This window comes from Pan troglodytes, chromosome 11, assembly GCF_028858775.2.
Source record: "Pan troglodytes isolate AG18354 chromosome 11, NHGRI_mPanTro3-v2.0_pri, whole genome shotgun sequence".
In the NCBI taxonomy this organism is placed as follows: domain Eukaryota; kingdom Metazoa; phylum Chordata; class Mammalia; order Primates; family Hominidae; genus Pan; species Pan troglodytes.
The window spans coordinates 99,555,669-99,571,144 of NC_072409.2; the positions used below are offsets into that span (position 1 = coordinate 99,555,669).

Consider the following 15,476-nt stretch of genomic DNA (forward strand, 5'->3'; position numbering starts at 1 on the left):
AAGTGATTGCTTTTCCAGCTTGCAGACAGTCTAGTTCCCATCAATTTCACCTTTAATCTAGAAGAAAAATGTTAACCAATGTTGAGAAGAAGAAGAAGAAGGAAATCACCCCCAACGGAGGCTTGTGTCCTTAAGTTCCAGGGTGGTTTTTCATTCAGAGTGTTTTCTGCAAATGTGATTTTGAATAAACCACAAACTGACAAGTAAACAGTTGGGTAGAAATAAATTCTTCCTTTTTAGTGGAGATGGTAGAAAAACAGGTGACTAATAAAATATTCTAATTATGAAAGCACTACCATAGGATCTGTTAAAATACATAAATATAAAGTCAGTCACATGAAAGTAATTGTATATCTATATGCTGATGTGTGAACCAGCCACTTTTACTCTAGATAACTGAGTGGCTATTGATTTTTTATTTTATATGTGTAATAACATGCTCCTAAGTTCAAAAGAATCAAAATACTGATGTTCAGCGATTTTCACCTTCAAAGACATTTACCAGTGTAACTAATTAAAGCTCAGGCATCATTGCCCAGTGCCTCAATGAGATCCAAATGCTGAAAGCAGAACTCCAGGCTAGCAGCCCAGAGCCAACCATCCTGTGGGACTGACTCTTTTCTGCTTCTTTTCCTCCCGATCTGAAAGTCTCACACTAGGGTAATGGCAGCAGAGGCACAAAGCTACATCACGTGCCCATAGTTAGCACACATATGGACTCTGGGCTGGGCCTAGAGTCTGAGTCTGTTGTTTGTGGCATATGTTGAGACCAAAGGCCCCTGAATCTCCATTTTCCCCTCAAAGAACTGTTAGTCAGGACTTGTGTTACGGAAAATGACTAAAACAACCAGTTAGACAATGAAAAACATGTATTCGTTCACATAACAAGAGTCCAGTAGTCAGACAGACCTCAGGTCAGACTTGGTCCAGTGCCTCAAAGGATACCCCAGGACCTGGTTTCTCACCATCTCGCTCGTCTGCCTTTTGTGGTGTTGACTTCATTCCTGGACTGCTCAGAGTGGCCCCTCAGCAGCTGCAGTTTCTTATCTGGTGGTTACAAAATCACTCTAGCTGGTCAGATTTCACACCCTCATGCCTCTCCTCATGCGGAAGGGAAAGGGTCCTCCTGCAGCTCCTACAAGTCCTGGGCGTCTCTCTCTTTTGCTCCTGTCACTGGGGAGATAGGATAAGCTGCTTGAGTTCAGCCAATCAGGACTCACCCCTGGAACTGGGGGTGTGGTCATTCCCACCGATGCCCACTTGGAACCAGAGTAGAAGAGAATGGAAGAGGGGTAAATTGCTGAAACTCAAGGTACCATTGAAGGGGGAAGATGGAGGCTGCAGATGAAAACAGCAATTGTTCACTATGACAACTTTGTGGCTTCTTCGAAAGGAATACCTTTTACTGGACATCTTGATCTTATTTGTGCTTGCCACAGTTACCTGAGGAAGTTGAAGTCGGGTTGCAGGCTGGATTAGGACTCAGATGATCCTTTGATGTTCATCTCCAAGTATTGGTCCTGTGTCTCCAGACCAAGGGGCTGGCAGTGATGGCAGACACCTGGCACACAGGCCCCACATTCCCCTCTCATCCTATGGCAGACATCATCAATCCATCATAGGGCTTCTCCCTGTGCAGTCCAGATGTGGCCCCAGAGACCTCCTTAAAACAGTCCTCTGGAGCGCCCCTACCAATGCATTGGTGTTGACAAGTGAGATAAAACGTACTTGCCATTTCTGGAAAGGATTGCTCACCAGCGACCCAAACTACCAATGCATTTCCCTCATACACTAAGAGCATTCACAATCACATACTCACACCACCCTAGTGTTTGTCAAAATGCGGCTTACAGATCTCTCACATCAGAATCTCCTTCAAAGACCTTTAAAATGTCTTTTTTTAAAAAGACCTTTGTATTAAAATGTGGATTCGTGAGACCCACTCTAGAGCTATAGAATCAGAATTTCCAGAGCTAGAGTTGTACAAACACCCTGGGAGTGGTTTCCAAACCATATTCTCAAAATAGCAGGCTTAAAGACGCAATAGGCTAATACATGCAATCAAATAGTAAGCTTCAATCATGCTAGGTCCCTGAGATACTGGCTTATTCTTCATATATTCTTTCAGCAGAAGTTTATTGAGCTACTACATATGGCACTGGGCTAGCTCCTATGAAAGTGGTGAGAGTGGTGCAGTTAAAGGTGTCGTAGAACTGCTCAGTGAAACACACCAAAAAAATGCTCTGTGTAAGGGGTTAATTGACACAAGAAAGGATGAGGGCTGTGGGACTTCACATAAGGGCAAGATCTCATCTACATGGTGGGGCTACAAAGAGAGAACTTGTCATGGAGAGCTTGGCCCTGGAGCCTTTGACGTCAGGAACAGCTGGGTTGTGGGATGAGGAGAGTCAAGCCTTCTGGGAGGAGTAAGTGGCAATGGAAAGGGGTGACAATGTCCAGTGAGAGATCATGGACAGGGAGTCATTTAATTCAGGAATTTAAGAAAAGAAGGTGGAAAGACAGCGTTCAGTTTTCATCACGGAGGGTTTTGTGGGGTTGGCTTCAGTGTTTACATTTTATTTTGCAGCCTATTGAGAGCCAGTTTAAGCAAGGGAGTGACATGATATTAAGCCATGCTTGAGGGTGTGGAATCGGAAAATGACATTTCTACATGGGGAAAGAAATAGAGCAGGACGGCTGATGGAATGTTAGCGTAATCATACCATTGAGAAGCTGGGGTCCAAACAGGAATCTTGGCCATTGAAATGAAGGGGAATAGATGCAAAAGACATTTGGGAAGGAGAGCCTTTGTTTGTTTGATAGCTTGGCCAGACTATTAAGGGTGCATTAATCAGATGTGCTGGGCCATGCTGTGATAACAAATTAATCTTGAAATCTCAGTATTTATCATGACAAAAATTGAGTTGCTCATGTTTTACATCCAAGACTGGTTAGCAAGAGGCCCCACATTATGCTCAGGGACTCAGGTTGAGAGAGGCTCTGTGGTCTTCTAGCAGCACCATTTGAAACACGTGGCCTCATGGGATGCTGAAGTACCGGAAGAGAGGGAGGGAAGATACACACAAAGACTTTTAACTGACTTGACCCAAAAGTGACCAACACCACTCATAGTCTGTTGGCTTGAACTAATCACATGGCCCCAGTATGACCATACCCATGTGTCAGAAGTCACATATCCACATTGCCCCTAAGAACATAGAAGCTGCTAAGAAATTAGTGGAAGGAAGAGACTGGAGAATAATTTTTGTAACCCACCCAATCACTCCCAAGGTTGGTGTTGTGATTTCAGGCTTGTGGGTCGTGGTATATATGAACCTGATTGGTTCTGACTTAGGGTTTTCGTCTTTAGGAGTCAGTCAAATGAGCCTGACTATGATTATCTGTAGTAGTGAACACACTTCACATAAGACAAACAAAAAACAGTGCTCACACCCACATGTACACACACACTCCTGGGTTTTAATTAATCTATTTTTGCATAAAACAAAAACAAACCCCTCAATTCCAAATGTATTTATTTTCCTCAAAAACCTTAGAGGTTTTTTAGAAAACACAAATACTTTTGTGGCATAGGAAGTCTTTGGTGGCCCCCAGTTCCTATTTTCTTTGAAAGTACTCTGAGAGAAAACCCCTCCCTCCTGAATTTGTAGCATCATTTCCTCCAAAGAAGTCATGGCTATTGTGAAACAGACACATGCATGGAGGACATATACATTTTCCATGTGCCCATGGAGTCCCTGGCACTCTTCTCGGCCCTGGGAATACAATGGCGGGGATGTTGCCTTTCTGGAACTTATATTCACCTGGGGAGATACAGAGCTACTCAGTACACAGCTGGCACTTTGACGGAAACTTGAGACTCCAAATCCTCTGCCCTAGCATGTCATGCTAAAGACTCACCTGTTCTTCAGAGAAGTCTTCCAGCTTTCTGTCACTGCCACCTCCTAAAGCATTAGCACTTTTCCAATCCTCCTGAAAAATCACAAACTGGCCCAAGCATATTGAGCAGGATGCCAGGCTGTGGTGCTATGAGGGATGCAAAGATAAAGCTTTCTCATTACTTGCAGAGGGGCTCCTGCTCTCACTTTGGGGTACCAATCTTTTTCTGACATGTCCCCTGAATTCCCATTACTGATCTTTGTTTTAATCAAATTTCAGTGCCATGCAAGAGCAGTTAAGCAACCAACCGTGACAGCAGCATGGCCAGGAAAGTGAAGACCTCTCTCTGCCCTCCTTAGGAAGGATAGGGAGATGTTCAGGGACTGGATGGGGGTGCCCTTCACCCCTGCACCACTACCAGAACCATTCTGTTCATTTAATAGATGCGTTTCCAGGGAAAATCCAAAGCCATCTTCTTTTTGCTCCTGGGGACAGCGGCTCTACCAGAAAATACTTGGAGTCATTGGGGCAGAAAATAGAAGGCTCTCTGGGAACATTGTGCCTCTGATCCCATTCCTTTCATGCCCCAGGAAAAGAAAAGAGGCCCATGCGAAAACCCCTCCTGGGGCTTCCCAACCAGTTAAACACCAGGGAGAGAGAGAAAAGGGAAAAAAAATTCTAAATAAAAGCAAAGTCTTTGAAAAACTTCAAAGAAACCTTTCTCCTGTTCAGAAGTCAAGAGCACATCTGGCTGGCGGTAAAAAGAGAAGTGGTGTCATCTGAGCAAAAATGTTCTCTTCAAATATGTCCTTTAAGGAAAGCAAGAGAGGAGAGTGCGAGAGCTGGAGAGGAGAGAAATAATGCAAGGAGGGAAAGGAAGTCAAAGGGAAAAAGAAGAAAGGAAAAAAAATCCCTCATAAATCTTGTAATGTTTTAGGAGGGCTTATTAGAGCGAAAATTAAGTGTCGTACAGAGCTCTGCTCCAGTATTGATGGCTTTTATTCAAAGAGCCATCACCCTGTAAACTCACTTTAACAACTCCCTTCAGATGAAATATAAAAATTAAAGACATTTACAACACAGCTTAGTAGCAGATGTAGTCGTCCTGTTGGGGCTTAGATCAAATAGTGATGTAAACCCCAGCAGGGTAACAGGTCTTATGAAAAAGTCCTTAACAACAGCCCCCAAAAATCTTGGAAATCTTACAAAACATGTTTCCCATTCTCTCCCAACCTCAAGTCCCCCCACTTCTTTTACCTCAACCACCTCCCCTGATCTGCTAGACTCCTTTTCCATCGTCATCTTTGTCTGGAGTTCCTATGAGTCACTCTACACTTAGCAATTCGAAGAAAAAAAAAAAAAAAAAGCCTGGTCGGGCTCCTGGTTATCTTCTCCATGTACTCATCTTCCCTTGTTTCCTGAGGGAGTGCCTGGGTAGGGAAGCACTGAGTAGTCTGGGAAAAGGACTGAAGTGTGCATAGAGCTCATGTGGGCATGAAGGTCTGACCTTCATCTTGGTCAGTTCTTCCCTATTTGCCTCTCCTCCTCCTTCAGCTCTCATCTACCCACCCCGAGGAGCCTGAAAGGAGTTTCTAATTTGATTTGAAGGCTGGGACACTCAATAGGGTGGGAAACATTGATATCTGTTATAATGTAACTAACACAGGTCACGGGCTTCTCCACACTTCACCCTTTCCAAAGAAGATTTTCTTGAGGATTTATTCTGGGAACCATCCTCATTCACACAGTCATCCACCCATTCATTCATTCATTATTTCAAAAACTATGCTTGTGTGCTTACAACAGACCAGGCCCCCAGCAAAGTGCTGGGGCAAGGGCATGACCGTCCCCTTGGGCAGAGTTCTCTTTGCTCCTGAGTCGTTGACAAGTCCATAGCCTGCCTCTGGAAAGAGAACAAGGTTGGGGGATGAAAGTGGAGGGGGTAGAAATAAGTTCTATCTGAGAATTTCTGGTTGTTTGTCTAGTTTCTCAATTTCCTTGGCTCTTAAAAATGAAGCCCGTGACCTTTCTTGCCCTCTCAGTGTATGAGAAGAGTCAAGTTGCCCCCAGGCCCAAGGTTTTGTTCCTGAGCTCCTCTTTTCTGGCAGACGAACATTTAGCCAGTAATTTGGGAGTGGCAGTGTTAGATGTTTGGCTGTAGCTTGGCCCTTGGACCAGGCAGAGGCCAAGAGCCTGGAAAATAAGAAAGAATCCGAAGGGCCTTCAAGAACAAGGGAGCAAGCCCCAACTTGTAATGAGCTCCACTCTGAGGCTGGGTTGGGGCCCTGCTCAGTCGGGAGCAACCTGATAAAAATCTAAACAAAACAAAATAAGATGTTATCACCTCAACTGCCTAAACAAAGGCCAGTGAGAAAATTGTCCTAGAAAGCTCTGAAAGCAGCAAATGAGAGGCGAACTTGGATGCCACATAGAGCTTAAAGAGGCTGGAGACTTTCCAGGGCTAAGTGGTGGCCTTCTAAGGTCATGCAGTCTAGAGTTTTCCAACGCCCAAGCCAACAGTTACAGCTTGAACTCATGACCTCCCTGCCCTCTTGCTTTACCCAGGAAATCTGTAATATGATTGAGTTACAAATACTGTCGGGTCCATCCTAAAACCTCCCGGCAGGCCCGGCTGGATTTTGTTTCACACATGCTCTAATTTGAAAACAAATGCTGAACATCATCTGATAAATTGGGAGGCCAAGTTGATACGTCCAATGACCAAGGAAAGTCCTCTCTCTGGATCCCTGCACGAAATGACTTCAAAGGTAGCTTCCTCACTCACACTCACATGCATATCCTCCCAGTCACACACGCATCCTAGCACACACTCACGGACACTCGCACACGCACACAGATACAGACAGCCTCAATCCCACTGGATCACTTCACGACTTTCTGGGCTATTTGGCCAAGAAGGAGGCAGCATTTACCTCTGCTAATGCAAGGTCTAATCTGTGAAGAAAATGTGTGCTTATGTAAAAAAAATCAAAGAAGATAATAGTTACAGCCTATGTCACAGGCGTGGGCTAATCTTCGATTAAATAATGGTATTCAGATGACATTTCTTGGCAACTGGCAGACCAGCTGGAAAAATAAGTCAGAATTTCCACAGAGAATAGACTGTTTTGCCATCCAAAGCTGGCCAAGTACAAACAGCAAAGGTTCTAAATACATAGGAATAAAAGGTCCCAGCACTCAGCTTGCAAAAGGGCTCCCTTTTCTCTATGCACAGATACCGCACACACTGGTGTGCAGATGTGTGTAAAGTGCAGATGTAAATTTAATATCTACTGGTATACACTGTTCTCTTTCTCCTGGGATAGCTGACCTTTGAAACCCTCTAATTCAGCTCCTCATTTTTCAGATGAGGAAACTGAAGTCAAGAGAGCTGGGGAGCTGGAGGGACTTGCCCAAGGTCACACAGCAAGACCTTGCTTCACTCTCCCTCCAGAGCTCTTTCACGTATATTCTGACCTCTACAGAGCTGAGGGGTGAAACGTGGAAGTGCCTGTCATGGGATGTGTGTATGTGCACAGGAGCTGGAGTGGCTGAGACTGCTTGTGAAAAATACACACTTGTGTGTAACATGGTGTGATGGGAAAACGTGCACTTCGGCTCCAGACAGACCTGGTCTATTGTCAGTATCCCAACGGGAAAAAGATGGTGACCCTAACATGGGAGCTATGTACACAGAGGTGGGCGGGGTCAAGAAAAGCTGTAAGGGATGGTCAGGGACCATGTGAGCACCAGCAAGGAGCTGTTTGCATCCTTAGACTTGAGGGAGGGTAGTGGAGGGAGAAGCTCTCCAACCCAGGGAGATTAAGATTGATCTTTGATGCTGCCACTCAGACAACCAGGGTGACCTGCCAGGGAAGAAGCTGGGAAATCAATAGTGTGTTCTTACCCTTCCCTATTCACAACTCCTGCTCATGCCTCCCAGTGGGTGAATCTAACAGGAGCCGGAGGCAAGGGGGCCATGATGTGGTCCATAATAAGCCTCCTAGGGGAAGAGAGGGGCAATTGCATCCGGAGGGGCAAGCAGAATACCCAGCACATCTGGGCTCCGATCTCAAGTAGCTTTGCTACTTCCCAGTGCTGTAACTCAGGACAAGTGACCCAACTCACTGACTCTGGCTTCCTCGTCTGTAAGCTGGTTGTAATGCCATACACCCTGAGAGGTGCAGTGACTCTCAGAGCCTATGTGTGTGAAGCTCCAAGCTTAATGCACAGCACATTTGATCAGTTCCAACACCATAGGCCTGAGACTATTAGGCACTATCAACCAGAAGGCTTACACTTTTGCAGACCTTTGAATCCAGCAATTCTGCTTCTAGGGACGAATCTCAAGGAACAAATCAGGCAAATGCACAAAATTATAACATTGTTCACCACACCACTAGTTAAAATGTGAGAAATGAAGAACAGCTTTACTGTCTGTATCCATCAGGATAGTTGCAATCAATAAAAACTGGGTTAAGTAGAAAAAGAATTTATTGAAGGAATGCCGGGTGACTCATAACTGCCAGAAGAGGCTGGAGAACCCAGCTCAGAAAAGGCCCAACAATAGTAGATAGGCCAAAATGTGATGGTGTTCCCCTAGCATGGACTGTATTACATTTGTGTTGAAGATCTAATAATGTAGAAAGATATTGAATAATGTAGGCATGATACAACTAAAAAGTGTTGGTCACCGTAGAAAGACATCTGAAAAGGTACATGCTGAAATATTGACGGTGGTTCTCCCTGGATTGGAGAAAAATGATTTTTTTTTTGCCTTTGTATTCTAATGGTATTCAATGAACACATACAGCTTTCATAATAAGAATGAAATATCTAAAACAGCAAAATGACTTTGGATATTTGGAAGATGTAGAAATCTCCATTCTGGGCCGGGCGCGGTGGCTCATGCGTGTAATCCCAGCGCTTTGGGAGGCCGAGGCGGGCGGATCACGAGGTCAGGAGATCGAGATCATCCTGGCTAACACGGTGAAACCCTGTCTCTACTAAATATACAAAAAATAAGCCGAGCATGGTGGTCGGCACCTGTAGTCCCAGCTAGTCAGCAGGCTGAGGCAGGAGAATGGCGTGAACCTGGGGAACGAAGCTTGCAGTGAGCCGAGATCGCACCACTGCACTCCAGCCTGGGAAACAGAGCAAGACTCTGTCTCAAAAAAAAAAAAAAAAAAATCTCCATTCTGGGCGGTGACTTCTTGCCTTCTTCCTTCTTTGAAGGGCCAGTGGCTTCCTATCCCTTGAGTGTCCACAGGCCCAGCTATAACCTAGGGCCCTGGCACAGATCTAGGAGTGGCATGGCCAAATCACCTGAACACCAGCACACCCTGACAAGCAGGGATGGGTGTGTGATGAGACACCTAGAGTTAGAGAGAGGGAATGGGAGACTAGGGGTGGGCTAAGTTGTTATCTCACACATAGCTCTGGGAAGCTGTTTATATAAATTGCCAGAAACAAACAAACAAAACTGACCGATGCTGTATTTGGGGCTGGGTAGGGGACAACGAGACCCCTAGGACAGAGTTTTAAAATACTATATTTTACTTCCCTGCTTTCTCACTTGAAGCTAATTTCCTAAAATTAAAAAGTACTGTTTTCCACCAAAGTGACTCCGAACTGCAAAGGGAAGGCTGTGAGCACATGTACACACATGCGCACATATACATGCACACGCATACATGTACATATACATGCATGCTCATGCATAAGCATGCAATACATGCAGATGTATACACATATACATGCATACACACATGCTTGCACACATGCACACACAAACTCATTACAAGAGAAGAAGATCCTACAGCTTCCCTGAACACTTTCTCTCAATCTCTAACACCCAGCAGTTGCTTGGGAGCTAAATTCCTGGTTCCCCCTTGCATTCCACACCTGCTCCTCCAGGCTTCCTGGGTGGGTGGGAGGAATTGACCTTTTCTTACATACTTGAATTTGTGGCTGATAACTGGTGGATGTTGGTGTATAAATCATGACCCCGGAAAGCCGGGGTACCAAATAGTTTTGGGCAAATCAACTTGCTTCTACCACCCAAAGTTGTGTTTTGTGGACACATACCTGATGTACAAACGAGATGGGGGAGACATGGCTCAGGACCACCACAGGACAAGACTAAGAGGGGTGGATCCACCCCATGTGGACCCCTGCCCATGCATGTGGTTTCACACTGAGGTTCTGCAAGGAACCTGTTAGCTCACCTTTGTTCACAAGAATGTCCTTTCAGAGGTCACAGATAGACCAAAGTGATGTCAGGGGAACGTGGATCTGATGCTGGCCCTTCTGACTCTTATCTGCCTGTAACTGTCCATGTTGAGGCCCCACCCAGATGCCCTTTCTGGGGCCAGTGCACCTGAGACTTTTGGCTGCTGACAGCTCCCAGCTGTCACCTTCTTTGTTGAGCTGACTGCAGAAGCTGCCTGGCTGGGGCTAAGTTTATTCCTCCCCAGACCCCTAAGAGTCAGGAGGACAAGACCTTACCTGAGAATGTATCCTGGCTCTACTCTTTCTCCTTCTCTGACTTTCCTTCCTCCCTCCCTCTATGGTTTTCCCTGAAGAACGCTCCCTTGATACATCAGGTGCACTCAGTCCCTATCTCAAGCTCTGCTTCTAGGGCAATGGATCCAAGCCACCTCCTGACATAGACTCATGTCTGGTCTGGAGCTCATTTTGTATGTTCATCTGGGCCTTGGCCTCTGCCCTCTGCCTTTTTGTTTCCAGTCTTTATTCTATTTCTAAGTGCAGTGTGATAGTGAAAGACAAGAAGTGTACAGTGCTGAGGGCAGGACTGGGGTTCACTCAGGGCCACCATTTTGCTTTACCCTCTCACAGGAGCCAGTTCTGTGTGATCAGACTGGGGTGACTCTCCCTCCTCTGAGCCCCCCAGAACCCTGTGTTTACTTCTGTTGTTACTATATTACAATCTGCCATTTTCTTGTCTTTCTCCCTGAAAAGACCAGAGCACTAGAGCTAGGCAGAGACTTGGTGCCTGCTCTCAAGAAATGGAAGATGGAATGATTGCCATTATTGATGGGCACACAGGTCATCTTTGTCAAATGAGTGAAAGAAACTCCAGAGGACAAGTTTCCTCCCACTCATTGTCACCCTTTGGGGAGAGTGGATTTACCCAAGAGGCAGGCTGTGTTATCAGGGTAGCCCATAGATCAGTTTAGACTGAGAAAAGAGTGAGCACAGATTCTCATTACATGGAAGTTATTAAGCTGTGATTAGGAAAAGGGAGCAGGGAAGAGATGAACATTTGTAAAGGGATACAACATCTGTATTTCTGTGTACACAGATACCACATGGGACCACCTGGCTACCTTTAGTGAACAACATACATTTCCGTGGACCGTATTTGTGTACCTGCTTTGTGCTAGGTGCTAGATGACATAAAGACTGTCAGTTGAGGTCCCTCTCCCCAAGGACCTCAGAATTTCATTGGGAAGATAGACAAAGAGGCAGCCATAATAATGGATAATATTTATTGAGTGTTCACTATGTACCAGGCATGGTTCTAGACATTTCATATATATTAATTCATTTAACCCTCACTGCAACACTCTGAGGGTTATTTTACAAACGTAGAAACTGAGGCACAGAGAGGTTGATCAACTTGCTCAGAGTGACAAGCTGTGTTTCCTAGGTGGAAAAGCCAAGATTTGAACCCATAGCCTTTTAGCTCTAGTGCACTTACCTCACATCTCTGTAACACTCACTGTGAAGTATATGCCAGAGGAAGCCCACCCTTCTTCCTGAAAGTCTTTTCCTGCCAGCACACATACCCACAAAAGGAAGCATGTCTTCTGTCTCTGATCATTTCCCCCTTCTCCACCATCTGGCCAACCTTGTCTATATACATGCAATATGATCCTGCTATTTCAAAGGAATCTCAGAGCTGTCTTTACTCCATCTCCTGTATCCCCTGTAACTCTACCTGGTAGTTCAATCTGCTGAATTCTGTATTGGATAAAACTCCATAACTCACCCCCTTCTCCCTGTTTTCTTGGCCCGAGGCCTAGTTCAGGCCCTTCACGTCTTGGTTGGATCATTGCAGTAGTCTCTGACAGGTTTCCTGATTCTTGCTCATTCACCTTTCCACACACCTTTCACACTAATGCCACTCTTCACCAGGTTCACGTTAGCCATATTGTAAGCCTTCAGGAAGGGACTTAGACTTTGGTCAAACCCGTCATGGTAGGCTTGGGTTCCACCTTTATAAGAATGATTATGGCTAGAATTAGGAAGTTACTCATATCCCCAGGGCAGAGAAAGAAAGGCCAACAGTGTGCACTAGAAATCACACTGTGTCACAAACCTTAATGCCCATATGAGTCACCTGGGAATCTGGTGAAAGTGCAGTTTCTGATTCAGCAGGGTTGGGGTGGGGCCTGGGATTCTGCATTTCTAATGAGTTGCCAAGTGAGGCTGATCCTGCTGCTCCATAGTCTGAATAGTAGGGTATCAGAGAGCAGCTTCAAGGACAAAGGCAGTCACAGTCTTAGGCCAGGACAAGGGGAGCTGTAGAATAAACTTAAATAAACACAACACTTTATTGAGCACTAGCTATGGGTTAGATGCCATGCTAAATGTTTGTTTTGCATCGTCTCACTTAATCTTTCCAATAACCCCAGAGGCTTCATGGCATTATTATTTATACTTCCTATATTAGAGAATAGAGGCTTAGCAAGATGAAGGAACTTTGCTCAAAGTTACCCAGGGCTGGGAGTCCAAGATCAAGCCCGTTAACAACTATGGAGTCCAGCCATGAGTCCCTAGTTTGAGATGACAGGATGGTATCGCATTTATATAGACAAGGTTGGCCAAAGGAGAAGGGGGAGATGATCAGGGAAAGAAGGCATGCTTTCCATTTTGGACACCTGGGCTGCTGTGGTCCATACAGCCCTTGCAGTGGCCTACCTGGAGCCGGAAAGGCCAGAATCAGGAATTCTTGCCCTAAACAGACACTGCCAGTAGAGTTACACTCAATGTAGACTCCCAACAGAACTGAGAGTTCTCACCCTGGTTCTAGAGCAAAGGACCAGTGTGATCCTGAGCAGCCATTTTCCCTTTCTGGGCTTTTTTTTTTTTTTTTTTTTAATCTGTAAGGCCATGCGTAGGGCTGGCTATATAATTTGCAGGGCCCAGTGTACAATAAATATACGGGCCTCTTGTTAAAAATAAATTCTGAATTTCAAGATGGTGACAGGAGAGCTTTAAATGAAGGGTAGGTTCTCCCAAGTGTGGGGACCTGTGTGACTGAATGGGTCCCATGTCCCTGAAGCCAGTCCTGGAGACAGGGTGAGCCCATGCGATATTTAATGTCCTTCAAGCTCTATTATTCAATAAAATTGGTTTCCTTTTGTTTTCTGCTATTATTCCCTCCTTACTGGTTTATTCTTAGGTCACCATGAAAATATTTGAGACAGCCTTTCCACCTGACCGTGTCTCTCTCTGGCATCTCATAGAATCATCTCTCTCCCCGTTCTGTCTGCTCAGCCATCCAGAGACCTTGTAAGGACCACTGTGTCCTGAATGCATGAAACCCTCCAAGATCTGCTGGCATCTTAGAAGGGACAAGGAGCAGATGGCTTGGAGGAAGGAGAACATGTTATTTTGCGGTCCTGAAACTTACCCTTTTCAGATAGCTTCTTCATTTCCCAATTCTTTCCCAACTTTTCAAGTATCAGAACGGAGAGGCAGTGAGAATGAGTCAGCAGCTCATGCCCTGTCCTTGGCCAGCACCCCCAACCCCAGGGAGTGAATACCTCAGTTCCCAAACTCTCTGAGTCAGGGAGGTCACTCTGAGGACATCTGCCTGTTTGTCTAAACCATGCAAAGCAAGCAACAGCTGCTGAATGAGCCCAGGAGGCATCACTTCCTGTCAGCCAGGGGACCAGACCAGGTGGCCTCCTTGCCCTCCTCCCTGACTCCTGCCACACTGCCCAGGTATCCCAGTACGGGGAGGGCATTTGTTTTCCCGTCCCATTGCAGAGATTCAGCCTAGGGACCAGGAGCATCTTCTCCTGGGATGCCGAGCATTAGGTTTATCCAAGAGTGGAGGCAACCCCCTGGACAACCCAAACCCTGGAGAGACAGAGCACAAGCTCAGTGTCTGGAGTCCTGGGGTCTCTCTTGGGTTTTACCACTGACCTTAAGCAAATCTTATCACCTTGACCATTGACATGGTTAGGCTTTGTGTCCCCATCCAACTCTCATCTTGAATTATAATCCCTGTAATTTCCAAGTGTCAAGGGAGAGACCAAGTGGAGGTAATTGAATCATGGGGGCTGTTTCCCCCATGCTGTTCTCATGATAGTGAGAGAATTCTCACAAGACCTGATGGCTTTATAATGGGCTTTTTCCCCTTCACTTGGCAGTTCTCCTTCCTGCCACCTTGTGAAGAAGGTGCCTTGCTTCCCCTTCACTTTCTGCCACAATTGTAAGTTTCCTGAGGCCTCACAAGCCATGCTGAACTGTGAGTCAATTAAACCTCTTTCCTTTATAAATTACCCAGTCTTGGGCCATTTTTTACAGCAGTATGAAAACAGACTAATACAGACTAAACAGTTTCCTCATCTGTAAAGTGAGAAATCTTCTTTGTCCCCTTCCCCAGGTGGAATGAAGTGGTCATTTTCTGGGAGCCCAAAACATATGACACATGACTTGATCTGGGCACTTAACCCATTGTAATCTGGTTGGCTAATTATGTATCGACTCTCCATCCAGAATATCAGCTCCTTAAGGACAAGGAGCACCTTTAAGTCTTCCCCTGGTGCCCCATTTAGCTCTAGCCCTCCATCATTCTGTATCGTACATGCTTAGACTGCATTGAGAGGGGCTGCTAGTGTAGAGGAAACAACTGCATTTCACACATTTATTAAGGTGACATTATGACATCACTGCATATCCACCCCCTGCAATGCTTGAGGATAGATTCAAACAAAGAGAAACCCATGATCTCTAGTCACGATGCAGGACCAAATAACCGTAGTTATAAACATGCCCCATCCCATCACTCTCTGTCCCATGCCGGCCACTCACCTGTGCTGAATTTTTGATCTTCTGTTATCTGATGACTAAAGTCCTGTGTTCCATTGACACATGTCTTGGGGTAAAGACAGATGCTACAGTGCATTGGCTAAGGACCGGCTCTATGGGAGAAGCGGAAATGACAAGGTGCCAGCCATTCTCCACTGCGTCCGTGCAGAGGTGTGCTGATTTTGTAAGGGTTTTCATCCCCACAGGGGGATAGGATCCCCCTCCTTATAGGGTGAGCAAGAGAGAGATCTTGTCAGAGGGGGCAGTCATTAGACCACTTAGTGTAAGACAGGCTGGCATTTACCAGAGTTGTCTGGGAACACCAGCTTCCAGCACCTGGAGCCTTGGGACCTATGTGGTGCCGCAATCTTCCTGCAGAGGGAGGACACTCCGTCCCATGGGCAGGAGAACTCGGCTACAGACTACCTTCCCCTACTCCCCGACAAACCCTAGGGAAATTTGGGGCCTTTGGTTCCAGCAAGATCATTGTCCAGGTAACCCAGAGTGTG

General features: G+C 45.8%; 1 long non-coding RNA gene across 4 annotated transcripts; it reads right to left on the bottom strand.

Annotated features, from left to right (window-relative positions):
* Nucleotides 1–851: 851 nt before the first annotated feature.
* On the bottom strand, nt 852–10,095 carry LOC107976848 (uncharacterized). Of its 4 annotated transcripts, none has more exons than XR_010148498.1 (4): nt 9,988–10,095; nt 3,922–4,047; nt 1,444–1,593; nt 852–1,173 (listed from the first exon to the last, which is right to left on the bottom strand). It is a non-coding gene; the product is annotated as an uncharacterized LOC107976848 (long non-coding RNA). The 4 variants fall into 4 exon arrangements; XR_010148499.1 differs by lacking the exon at nt 1,444–1,593 and adding an exon at nt 5,702–5,803; XR_001721126.2 differs by lacking the exon at nt 1,444–1,593.
* Nucleotides 10,096–15,476: the final 5,381 nt, after the last annotated feature.